Raw genomic sequence first — 13,635 nt, forward strand, 5'->3', positions numbered from 1 at the left:
CAATTTTGAAACTAATGAAATGTTTTTGGTATTTGAAAACAGATGTCTTCACTTCCCCCTCCATTTTCTCTCCCTATTGTCCCACTGGAAAAGTAGGAAAGAATGGAAGGAGCGGCAAGCCCTGGGAAATCTGATTTTGTTCTATTGTTTTTTCAAGAAAATTTTAAAAAGTTAACAAAAGGTTGGTCAGTAAACATGATTTTTTAAAAATTAAAAAAAATGCTGTCCAACCCAGAGCTCTGATCAAACGGAACATTTTCTGCATTGTGGACTACAGTAAAAACTTGCTGAACTTTCAGCTGATCTAATCATTTGCTAACTGATCACTATTCCCTGAGTGAACAGCATACTGTGAATGAATAATTAGCAAGTTGGTATAGGGCCAGGGAGTTCAGCAGCACAGTCTGAATGGAATCCAGTCACCTCAGCAAGACTGACTGGAAGGCCGTACATTTGACAGTGGCCACAGGGGATATTTGGTCCTTACATCACAGGAGCTTCAAGAGCGCACTCAGGCATTCCACACATTACTGCAGACATGGGTCAATTGTACTGGCATATTTTACAAAGCAACCTAATTTCTCTTCTGTGACTTCATAGCCTCTGTTAGGGAAAGATATTATTCAAGACAAACATAAAATATCCACTAGAGAAGGAAGATAGAGAGTTATTTTTTGGCCCTCAAATAGTAAATACTCTGAAATATCATTGCGCTTTAAAAGTCTCTGGATTTTGGTGTCTTCTGAAACGACTTTAAATTTTTGTTATCCATACATGTCACTTCAGCATTTTTTTTTATTTTCCATTACAATGCAACTGTGCATTTGCTGCTGTAGCCTGTTAGACTTCAGTTCTCAAAGCACATCAGCACATGCTTAAAGTTGAGCACATGCTGAAGCATTTTGCTGAACCCGGGCTTTAAAACTGAAACCTCAGGCTTTGTTCTCAGTATTTTCATTTCTAATGAAAGAGGACATTCTAATCTCAAGTCAATACACCATGACCATGTGAAAAGCAGACAACAGATATTTGGGAAAACCAAAATCAATTTTCTTTATGTAATACTACAAAACTGCTCAATAATTTGTATATGATAATATCTATATCTTTAAAAAGAAAAGGAGTACTCGTGCACCTTAGAGACTAAAACTTATTTGAGCATAAGCTTTCGTGAGCTAAATTTGTTAGTCTCTAAGGTGCCACAAGTCCTCCTTTTCTTTTTGCGGATACAGACTAACACGGCTGCTACTCTGAAATCTATCTATATCTTTATCACAGTTGGCTGAATAACTTACACAAATTCCACATTCCCTCCTCCCCCCCAATTTGTGAAGGTATAAAGGTTACCATTCCACTGAGTTCAGAGGCCAGCAGCTGACTCGACTGCTGATTAGCACCACCTGCTGCGCCTGGGAAAAGACCTGCAGCATAACTGGCTCATCCTCATAAAAAGAGGATCAGGAAATGGAGAGAAGGAACTGCAATACCTGCCAGAGGCTGAAGCTACTGCTGGGAAGAACCCAGAAACAAAAATGGACAGAAGGGAGACTTTAGAAAGTCCTGTTATCAAAAGGCTCTGAGGTAAGAATCTGGAACTCTGGGCTGAGGAACTTTTGCAGAATGAGGGACAGACTTGGGGAAGTTTTGCTCATGTTTTTTTAGGAAACTTGAAATAAAAAGCCACAGCAGCTGACCCTGGGGGAAATGACTTTCCTTGGGTGAGGTGGGAAGACACCTGGCAGAATTCCTCCAGGGAGGGTGCTGCCTATAATGAGCAAGCTGGGGTCCAGCTAGAAGAGGGTGCCATAAGAAAGGCTGTAATCTCTTTATTAGTTTACCTTTTTAAAAAAACAATTTCCCCCCCCACTGCCACTTTAGAAAGGTAAGAAGAGCTCACATTTGTTATTGTATGTTGATTTCATGAAATTTTCCTAATAGAGTGATCAAAAATAATTTGCCCACCAGGTTGAAATATTTTTTGACATTTGAAAAATTTCATTCCCCCCCCATGTTGAATTGGGAGGAAGGGAATGGAAACTTGTGTGCTAACTTGGTGAAAGCTAGTGTGAGTAACTCTATATGGGCTGGGATTCCCAGCCCTAGCTCCAAGCGTAGACTTAGCTGATTTTTCTATTCATGGACAGGATGGTATCAGGAAGGTTCAAGGGGCCACAAGGAGTGGAGGGAAATTAATTGAAATGGATGAGGGGACAAAAAGCATGAGTGAGGAATGTGTTAAAGCTTAGGAATGAAAGTAGTAAGTCTAGCCACAGAGACTTTGGATGGGGATAGAAAATAAGTTTTGGTTGAAAGAATTATTGATGGGGGAAAAGTAGTAAGGATTACTGGTGCCATAGATTCCGCAGTCCAAAGTGTGCCCTGGTAAGTAATATCAGATCATGCAGAACACGGATGTTGGGAATAGATGGCCCAAACACTAAAATCCCCAGCATTCTATTTCTAACATTTTGAATATATTCCTCTCAAATTTACTATTCGAGCCTGACAAGTACTATTTAACCATAACCATTAAGAAAATGACAGGTTTCAGAGTAGCAGCCATGTTAATCTAAGGTGCCACAAGTAGTCTGTATTCGCAAAAAGAAAAAGGAGTAACAAATTTATTTGAGCATAAGCCTTTGTGAGCTACAGCTCACTTCATCAGATGCATTCAGTGGAAAATACTGAATTTTCTGAATGCATCCGATGAAGTGAGCTGTAGCTCACAAAGGCTTATGCTCAAATAAATTTGTTAGTATCTAAGGTGCCACAGGTCCTCCTTTTCATTAAGAAAATGTGTGAGTGAAAGAACCTATACAAAGAAGAAAATGCCCAGATTGAAGTGGCAGCATTAAAAACACATTTCCTATCTCAAACAAATTGTTTAGATATGAAATGCCAATGTCCTCAAAATGTCTTTTAAATTGTTTTTGCTTTTCTCTTCCTTGGCTCCTTGCCTTTGGAAATTTGCTCAGGAACAATTCCTCTGTATTGTTTTCTATTAGCATAAAGTACAAACACTTGTGGTAAATTTCATTGCCATGTACTATACATGGCTAGAACAAGGGTTAGAAGTCACTATTTCATGTGCAAAACAGTGAGTCACTACTATGAGATTTAACAAAGTTATATAAATTCATAGTAATCACCATTTCTCCAGGATTATAGTTAATAAATCGCTATTTATAAAGGGGGGTTATTGCAGTACAATACCTGGCAGTGAACAAAAGATAGATCATAGCGATACTAGTTAGATCTCTACTAAGACTTCTTCAAAATATTTCCTTCTGACCACCAAACGGCTGAGGAACAAAGCCGCTTTAGTTCTTTCAGCCCCCACTTTGTGGCACCACTTTCCTCAAGAATATAGTAGTTTCTCAAACTCAATTAAGAAAATAATTTCACACTTTATCGAGCACAAATAAGTGGAATACAGAGGGATTGATCTAAGAACTGAGTCTTCTATTTAGAAGAGAAAGGTTGATCTATATTCTTAAGTATGAATTAAAAGTTACACAACCAGAAGGCATTTCTTTTTCTGTGTTGTGCATCAATATGCTAAAGGTCATAATATAAAAAAGGATAAGATATTAAAGTTCCATTTTGAATGGCTATATGCCTTTGACAAGAAGTTCCAATAAGAGAACTAATGAATTCACTGGGAGTTTTAGTTCCTGTTAATATATTTGTTCTATTATTTGTACCCAAATAACTAACTTAGGGCAGTCACACCAGACATAATGAATATATTTCTCAACTCCCTTCAGCATGTATTGGAATTTAGTGCTCCTGAAAATCAGTTGGATTGATCTAGAATTTCCACTTTCAGGAAAACACTGGCCAGAGCATCTGGGCTTTCTCATCAAAATATAACAACAATTTGTACTATACATCAAAAAGAAAAGGAGTACTTGTGGCACCTTAGAGACTAACCAATTTATTTGAGCATAAGCTTTCGTGAGCTACAGATCACTTCATCGGATGCATTGAGCTGTAGCTCACGAAAGCTTATGCTCAAATAAATTGGTTAGTCTCTAAGGTGCCACAAGTCCTCCTTTTCTTTTTGCGAATACAGACTAACACGACTGCTACTCTGAAACCTACTATACATCAGTAATCTGACAACTCCTACAGCAACACCAACCCCAGCCCAGAACAGTTTCAGAATACTGCATGTAATTGGTGATCTAATTCTTACACCTATCCCACTGGGTGGAATGAGGGACTGATGGAAATACAAACACGAGCAGATCTTTTTGACTGAAGAATCAGTGACCAAGCCTTTGAAGTGCTGTTCCTTCTCACTAACCGCTAGATGTAGGTGTGGCCTAGAAACAGTGTCTCTGGGAACTCTTTCCTATTTAGGAAGGATTGAGTGGACAAAAGGGAAAGGAGTGTGGCACTCTGTCAAAAATGGCATTACCTATTTCTGAATAACTGATAACTTGAAAGAAAATTATCTTGAATGTTTATGGATCAATATTCTAATAGATCAAACACAAGATGGGTACTATTGGGCATCTCCTACAGACCACTAAATCACACTAGGGAACCAGATGACATCTACAATATATAGGGAAGAAACTGTGAGATCATGGGGGACTTCAATCTGAGTGACATATGCCAAAGGTCTCATACTGCCAATATTAAAACATCCTTAGGAATTTGTCATCTAATGAAAAATGTGGCAGCCAACATGGGAATTCTTTATTAGACCTTGTCCTAACAGATGAAGATGAACAGATCACAGACTAAAAATTAATGGTAACTTAGATACAAATGATCATGACTTGATTATGTGCAAGCAGAATGTCCAGACAAGTGATGTATATGCTTGGTGCTTTAATAGGACCAGTTGCACAAAGCTGATAACTATGAGCCAGAGCAACTGGGAGGAAGAATTTAATCAGAAAAATCTGAATGATAATTGCAAATCATTTAAGCACACCTTACTAGATGCCTGAAAAGCCACAATTGAGGAAGAAAGTTATGCTTCCCTCCTCCCCAAAAGACCTTATTTAGAGAAAGTGGAGGCAGCTGTAAACAAATGTATAACAAGTGGAAGAAAAGTGAAGTTAATAGTAATGAATATAAATCAAAAGCTAGGAATTTTAGAAAATTGATAAGGAAACCAGGAGAAATCTATGGCAACATAATTAAGGACAATAAGGTGTTCCTATGAATATATTAGAAACAAAAAAAATCTTAACTATGGTATCTGTTTTTAGTAACAGACTAGATGGAACTGGTAGAATTATCAATAATAATGCAGAAAAAGCAGAAGTGTTCAATAAATATTTGTTCTATATTGGGAGGGGGGTGGAGGGGGAGAAACACATGATATAGTCTCTCCATATGGCGAGACAACACTCTTTCCATTCCATTAGTATCTCTGGAGGACAGTAAACAGAAGGTACAAAAGTTAGACATTTTAAAATCAGCAGTTCCAGATTTAAATGAGAAGTTCATTAATGGACCATTAATGTTGATTTTTCACTAAGTCTTGGAGCACTGGGAAAGTTCTAGAAGACTGGAAGAAATCTAATATTGTGCCAGTTTTTAAAAGGGTAAACTGGACAACCTGCTGATATGGAATTCAATGAATTAACAGTTAACAGATACTGTCTAACTTGATTTTTTTAATATATCTATAAAGGAAATAGTGTTGACATATGCACAGATTTCTATAAAAGCATTTGACTTGGTAGTGTATGACATTAAAAACTAGAATATAAAATTAACATGGCATACATTTAATAGATTAAAAACCAGCTAATTAATAGGCCTCAAAATGTAACGGTCAATGAGAGATTGTCAACAGGTTTGTTTCCAGTGGGGTCCCACAGGAATCAGTTGTTGGCCCTATGCTATTTTACATTATCAGGGACCTAGAAGACAACATAAAAATCAGAGGATTGGGCCAAAAGAAATCTGATGAGGTTCAGCAACGACAAGTGCAGAGTCCTGCACTTAGGATGGAAGAATCCCATGCACTGCTACAGACTAGGGACCGAGTGGCTAGGCAGCAATTCTGCAGAAAAGGACCTAGGGGTTACAGTGGACAAGAAGCTGGATATGAGTCAGTGTGCCATTGTTGCCAAGAAGGCTAATGGCATTTTGGCCTGAATAAGTAGGACCATTGCCAGCAGATCAAGGGATGTGATCATTCCCATCCATTTGGCATTGGTGAGGCCTCAGCTGGAGTACTGTGTCCAGTTTTGGACCCCACACTCCAATTTTTCCACATTCTTCTTGTAAAGAGTCCAGCGGAGGGCAACAAAAATGATTAGGGGACTGGAACACATGACTTATGAGGAGAGGCTGAGGGAACTGGGATTATTTAGTCTGCAGAAGAGAAGAATGAGGGGGGATTTGATAGCTGCTTTCAACTACCTGAAGGGAGGTTCCAAAGAGAATGGATCTAGACTGTTCTCAGTGGTACCAGATGACAGAACAAGGAGTAGTGGTCTCAAGTTGCAGTGGGGGAGGTTTAATGTCAGATTTAGGGAAAAAAACCTTTCACTAGGAGGATGGTGAAGCACTGGAATGGGTTACCTAGGGAGGTGGTGGAATCTCCTTCCTTAGAGGATTTTAAGGTCAGGCTTGACAAAGCCCTGGCTGGGATGATTTAGTTGGGGATTGGTCCTGCTTGGGGGGGAGAGGAGGAAGGAGGGAAGTTGTACTAGATGACCTCCTGAGGTCCCTTCCAATGCTGATATTCTATGATCATCACTGAAAAAAGTGTGGAGATAACATACAAATTGGGGGAATAGTAAATAATGAAGAGGACAGGTCACTGATTAAGATCTGGATCACTTGGATACTTACACGATGGGGGGGGGGATTTTATTCTGGGAAGCAGTCATGTTGAATAATCAGCTGAACATGATTTCCCAGTGAGATGCTGTGGCCAAAAGAGCTAATGAGATCCTGAGATGCATAACATGGGAATCTCAAGCAGGATTATAGAGGCTATTTTACCTCTGTATTTAGCACTGGTGCAACCACTGCAGGAATACTGTGTCCAGTTCTGGAGTCCACAATTCAAGAATGATGTTAATAAAGTAGAGAGGGCTCAGAGAAGAGACACAAGAAAGATTAAAGGATTAGAAAACATGCCTTACAGTGATAGACTCAAGGATCTTACTCTATTGATCTCAACAAAGAGAGGGTTAAGGGGTGACTTGATTATAGTCTAAGTACCTACACGGGGAATAAATATTTAATAATGGGCTCTTCAATCTAGCAGAGAATGATTCAAGGTCTGGAAGTTGAAGCTAGACAAATGCAGACTGGAAATAAAGCATAAAATTTTAATGGTGAGAGTAATTAATCATTGGAACATGGCAGAGTCTCCATCACTGACCATTTTTTTAAATTGAGATTGGATGTTTCTTTTCTAAAAGGTATGCTCTAGGAATTATTTGGGGAAGTTCTATGGTCTATGTTATACGGCGGTCAAGCTAGATGATCATGGTCCCTTCCGTTCTTAGAATCTATAATATTGCATAGGAACAACCACCACCTTTAAAACAGTAACTGGTGACTTACCCTCAGTATTGAAAATCACTGGCTCTAGCAAAAACTCTTTAACCTTATACATGTTCAATGGATACTAAATCTGAGACTCTAGATATTTTCTGACATTCTAAATGCTTGCTCTTTGGTATTATATTGTTTTCTGCTGGCACAACACTGACATGAATCTGTGTAGGCATCATGGAAGAAAAGTGTTTTCAGAAGGAATTTGCAGACTTGATTCAGCACCCACTGCTTTGGAGCCAGTCCTAAATGAAGATTCTTCCACATATTGGAAATGGAATGGAAGAAAGAATGAAGAGGAGACTGGTAGAAGAAAATGAAATGTTATGAACTCCTCCCGGAGTTTCACCTAATTTATCATAGCCAGTTGTTTGAAATGAATCATTGACTATCTACGTTTCCACAGTTCTTGTTTTAATTCTATAACAACTCATCACTCCCAACACAGTTACCCTCATATGGCCTCTATAGGGTGATCAAGTGGCAGTTGATCATCCAGAACTGGCTTTTTTATTATCTTCTGGGTTTTCATATCCACCATAAAGTGGCTCACAAATGTGTGATCAGTGTGTGCATAGGTATTGATGTGTGAAGCATTAGGAAGGTAAGTTGAAGAGAAGAGACCAAGTACAAAAAGAAATATGATTTAAAAAAAATCAAATGGCATTATTTTGAAATAGAAGATAAATGGGAGAAACAGTTAAACACAATTAAACCACAAAAAAACTCTCCATTTAGATTAATACAGAACAGCTGTCCACTCAAAAATAGCAAAGACGTGAATGGAAACAAAAAAGAAACCAACATAAAGAATAATGCTGAGATACTAATTTACCCTGGAGTAAAAAAGAAAAAAAATCAGAAGGGAAGCTTTCAAATGCTAAAAAGCCATCCAGTGTGTTTTTTTACCTTACAGAAGCAAATCCAAAAGAGCAACCTGTATTATTGGCTCCTGTGGGAAACCCTGCAAAATCTTGCAATTAGTCCTGTAAGACAGTTCCAGTTTTCAAATGACATCTTTGGAGCTCTGCACTGTGCAAGTGATTTGGATGTGGGAACACTCATTGGACTCCAACTTATGTCCCCTGGCACATATTACGCATGCTGCAAAGACAGCAGACCTGCCAATTTATACTCCATTGGTGTGGGTGGGCTTCATTTTTTTTAATTTTAAGACAGACTTGTTGTGTTATAAGACCACTCTAAGGCAGGATGAAGCAAAAAACCCATTGCTTCTGCCACTAGAGCAATGTAGTTATCGTATGAAAAATCCAGTAGTGACGCATATTATTGCTTTCCTAGAATGTTTTTTTTCTTTTTAACACATTGAAAACCTCATTGGAGTGGGGGGTGCGGGGGAGTTTGTAGAGTTGTAAACATTTTAAAGGAGGAGAACCCAAGGGAAAAAAACTTTCATTTTACTGGAAAATACAAAATCATGCATTTTAAATTTGTGTGCGCGCATGCAAGTGCACCACTCCTAAATGTGACCACCCTGGACTGAAGTGCTCTGCTTATCCACAGAACAAGTACATCCTGGACAGTGGCAGTGTTAGCTTCCCCACATGGCCCTGGGAATATGCTGTAACTTTGACTGGGATGGACTGCAGAAGGTAGTATTTCAGTCTCCTTGCTCATTCAGGGGCAGATTGGCACTTAGCAAGCTCCCAGAGGCAGGCGACATGAATAGCTGTACTACCCCAAGAGCAGAGCAAGTCCTTCCCTCATGCTTCATGGGGGGAAGATATGTGCTATTAGCCTTTTTCCTACTACAATTTAGGGCCTGTCTAAACAAGGAAATTTACCAATATACTGGAACAAATCCTCATGTAGACACTCTTAATCCAGAAGAAGAGTGCCTTTTAATGGTTTGGTTTTGTTACTCAAAGTAGCATAAGATACACTGGAAAAAGGCACTCATAAGTGTCCACATAGGGAATGGTAGAACTACAGCAGTAAAATTATACTGGTATAATTATAGTGGTAAATTTCCCTGTGTAGACAAGCCCTTACTTTCCCCTCCCTCAACTCAGCTGTGCTGGCTGTTGCATTGAGGGGGCAGAGGCAAAGAGCCATCCATTTCTCACCTCTGTCTTCCTTTGTGGGAAGGGGAACAGCAGTAACTTGTGCAGGGGCATAAAGGTTGCCTTCAGATTTCCTAATCCCTAGCAATGTTCCCTCTAATTTTTTCCATCCATTTGCGGGGAAAAAAAATTATGTGCACTGAGGTATGTGCAGACATGTGTCACCAGTAGAAACAAAAAACCTAGATAGAATATATATATTTTTTTAAAGTTACCATAGGGATAATTACTCCAGCCAGGACATTTTAGAACTCATGACTCAAATAATTAAATTTTAAGTGTAAAATAAAAATTATGAAATACATAGACCAGTCAAAACAGTAAAACACTTTGAAAGAATAAAATTACAGAGAATATATGTGCATTGCAGGAAGTAACAGCCATGTTAGTCTGTATTCGCAAAAAGAAAAGGAGTACTTGTGGCACCTTAGAGACTAACCAATTTATTTGAGCATAAGCTTTTGTGAGCTACAGCTCACTTCATCGGATGCTGTAGCTCACGAAAGCTTATGCTCAAATAAATTGGTTAGTCTCTAAGGTGCCACAAGTACTCCTTTTCTTTTTACCACCACAATTATGTGTTGGGAGGTCTGGGTGTGACACACTCTGTGCATGTGTGACAGACTGTGTGGCACAGAGACTGACTGACAGACTGCATGTGTCCAGTCTGTGAGACAGACTGACATAGAAACTTTGTCTGTGTAACAGTCAGTGTATGTCAGACTGTGACAGTGTGTGAGAGAGAGACTGTGTGCGTGCATGCACAGAAAGCCGTGCGCTGTCTCTTTAAGACAGTCACTGAAAGCTCTCCTGCTCTGACCTGAGCCCTGTTGTCTCCCCTCCCCAACTCCGTGGAGATGGCACAGGGGTGGGGAGAGGAAGACACCCTGACATAAGGGCCCTCTTCTCCACCCCCACTCCACTCCACTCCACTCCACTCCTCCCCTGCTCTGCTCTGCACAGCCAGCAGGAAGGTCCCAGGAGCAGTTGCAGGACAGAGCAACACATGGGGATGAGCACCTGAACACATACTGCCAACTGTGCTCACTCTATCACCTGGGTGGCACTTCAGTCTCTCCTGCATGGCTGCCCAATCGTGCCGCTTACAGGGAACACAGATCCCTAGTGCTGGTGTGACCCTAAGACCACTCCAGTGCCAGCTGGCACACTGTCATGATGTACTATCGAACCTCAGAGAGTTACGAACACCGGAGTTACAAACAAACCATTCAGCCACACCACCACATTTGGAACGGGAGGTACGCAATCAGGCAGCAGCAGAGACCAAAAAAACAAAGCAAATTAAAACAGTAGTGTATTGTAACAAACGACTAAACATAAAAAGAGAATGTTTTTAAAATTTGACAGGTAAGGAACCTGTTTCTGTGCTAGTTTCATTTAAATTAAGATAGTTAAAATCAGCATTTTTCTTTTGCATAGTAAAGTTTCAAAGCTGTATCAAGTGAATGTTCCATTGTAAATTTTTGAAAGAACAACCATAACATTTTGTTCAGAGTTATGAACTTTTCAGTTACGAACAAGCTCAATTCACAAGACGTTTGTAACCTTAAGGGTCTACTATATACCCAAATGGTGGCACGTAATATCATTAGAAAACTAATACCTCACTGTTAGTCAATATTCTTGCATGACACATGTATGGTAAACCCAGAAAGGACTTCATAGATATGTGCTGCAAATATGCCCTTAAATGTAGTTGGCAAACAGTTCCTAACCACATCTGTTCCAGACAAAGGAATATGGTTCTGGCCTCTTGAATGTGTCTCTGATGTAAAGTAAGCAAGATGCGACCAAGGACAAAAGAGAAATCTCACTTACTTGCAAAGTAAACAAAGCCACCAGGAGAGGAAGTGGGGAAAGATGACTGCTTAATCTCAGTAGGAGGGGGTGGGGTGGAGACTGCATCCCCAGGAAACCACCCTGTCTCTTGAAGCAGGGCCAATGAACTTTGGGAAGATAAGAGAGAGAAGACCATTTTGGCATCCACCATTTGACAGACTAATGGGGCCAGAGCTCTTGAGATAATAGAATGCTGGATCCTTCAACCAAAGGGATTGAAGTCTCTGGGAACGGAGTAGGGGCAAGAAACTTACTTAGGCAAAGATTGTAATTTGTTGCAAGTTGTAGTCTTAAAGGGTATTTTTACTTCTGTTTGCTTATAACCCTCTCCTTATACCTGGTACCACTTAAACCTATGATCTTTTGTTTAATAAACTGTTTTACTTTTACTATAAGCTACTTCAGTGCTTTGATTAAAAATGAGTGTGCTACACCCAGGTAAGGTAATAATCTGCTGGGTACTGTCTCTTTAAGGAAGCAGCAAACTTAACTTCGTAAGTGTTCAGTGAGAAGACTGGACTTTACACGGCAGACTGTTTTGGGGAAATTTCAGACTCGGGGAGTGCTGGGTTATTCTGCAAAAGGTAACGGAGGTGGAAGCCAAGGTGTGACTTGTATGCTGGCTGATGGTGTCAGAGCTGTAGCTCACAGCAAAGCTTTTAAGGCACCCAGAGTTAACTTGCAGGACAGGCTGTGACACAACCCCTTACTAGCCTGGGTTCACCCCAGAACCTCACAGCTGCTGAGTAGGGTTGTTCACAATTGAGCCCTTGGTGGCTAATCTACATTTCATTGACTTCTCTTGGAACTCAGCGTGTCTACTGGAGTTTGCTAATAAGTGCTCATTGAGGGGATAGTCACAACTAGACACCTGTCAACTAGGAAGTGAATTGAGACTTCTAGGTCTGGTCACATTGCAACCAGTGACTATCAACCTGGACTGGGTTTGGAGACATGATATAAAAGGGAAAGACTTTGTAGCCCATTACCAATCTCCTGAGTCATCCTTGTATTGCTTTAGGCTGGGGATACCTTAACTGAGGATATAAGAGCACAAACAGAGAGAAAACTTGCTTTCAGTTTAGCTGTGTGCTTAGACGCCGTACTATGGCTACTTCCAGTGAAGATGCTTTTATGTAACCGAAAAAAGGACTTAAACTACTTCATTTTTCAAAAAAAAAAAGTCCCCCCCCCCTTAATCAGAGCTGAGTATTGAAATTAAAAAACCACACACCTTATCTGAGCAGATAAACATCCCCTTTTCAGTAAGGACTGGCTTGTCCTCAAGCCACAGGAACTTTAAACAGTCTGCTGGCAGAGTCAGCATAGGCAGGTTGAAGTGAACAGTGTGATAAAAGCTGCCACCAGCTCCGCTGAAGCCTGCGGGTTTAATTTTTTAATTCCATTTAATATATATTATGTTTGCAAATAAGACACTGGAAAAATGGATATTGAAGTTTTTTTAAATGCAGAGTACACAAACTTTGCTTAGTACTTATTTTCGTCAGTACAATGTGCATATTCACACCTGTTCTATAATTAGACATGGCCCTTGCTCTTACAATTGATTCAGACTCCAGACTTCTGTGTTCATGGTGCTCTGCACCAGGGAATGCTTGCAGGTTTGGTCTCAGATCTGACCTGTAAAATCATAGTGCTAGTTTGTGACTAGCTCTGTAGAACTACAGTTGAGGAGAGAAAGCACAAAGCTTCCCTCCTTTCACAAACCTTGCACACCCATGATGCAAGTGCAAACAGTGGCACAAGCTTCCTGTGGAAGACTGCACTCACCACAGGTGCACCTACTCATTGTTGGGTATGGCATAGAAGCTCATTTGTCATCTAGCATTCCCTGCCTATGGTCATTCCAGTCCCATGGTGTTCTACCACTTCTTGCAACTTGGCTCTCCAGTAAGGTCACTTTAAAGTTTCTCCCCTTTTGGAATATCAGTGTCCCACAAAGACAATGCTCCACTGGTCATCAAAAGGACATGTTTGATCCCTCAAGGGCTCCTCTTCCAGTCCACTCCTGTCAGAACAGTAGTCACAGGGTTTCTCCCAAAGTCTTTTAACCAAACTCAAAAGCAACTCCTGCCCTTTCTCTCGGCTTCAACTTTTAAATGTATCTTGAGTCCTCCCCAGCTCTCTG

The 13,635-nt window shown here is 40.1% G+C and overlaps 1 long non-coding RNA gene across 1 annotated transcript in view; it reads left to right on the forward strand.

The window, feature by feature from the left end:
* The first annotated feature begins 1,488 nt into the window (after positions 1-1,488).
* LOC141983877 (uncharacterized) overlaps positions 1,489-13,635 on the forward strand; it is an 86,522-nt gene continuing 74,375 nt past the window's right edge. The window contains exon 1 of the long non-coding RNA XR_012638552.1: positions 1,489-1,581. This is a non-coding gene — a long non-coding RNA (uncharacterized LOC141983877). The remainder of the gene's footprint in view (positions 1,582-13,635) is intronic.

Source organism: Natator depressus, chromosome 3, assembly GCF_965152275.1.
Source record: "Natator depressus isolate rNatDep1 chromosome 3, rNatDep2.hap1, whole genome shotgun sequence".
Lineage (NCBI taxonomy): Eukaryota > Metazoa > Chordata > Testudines > Cheloniidae > Natator > Natator depressus.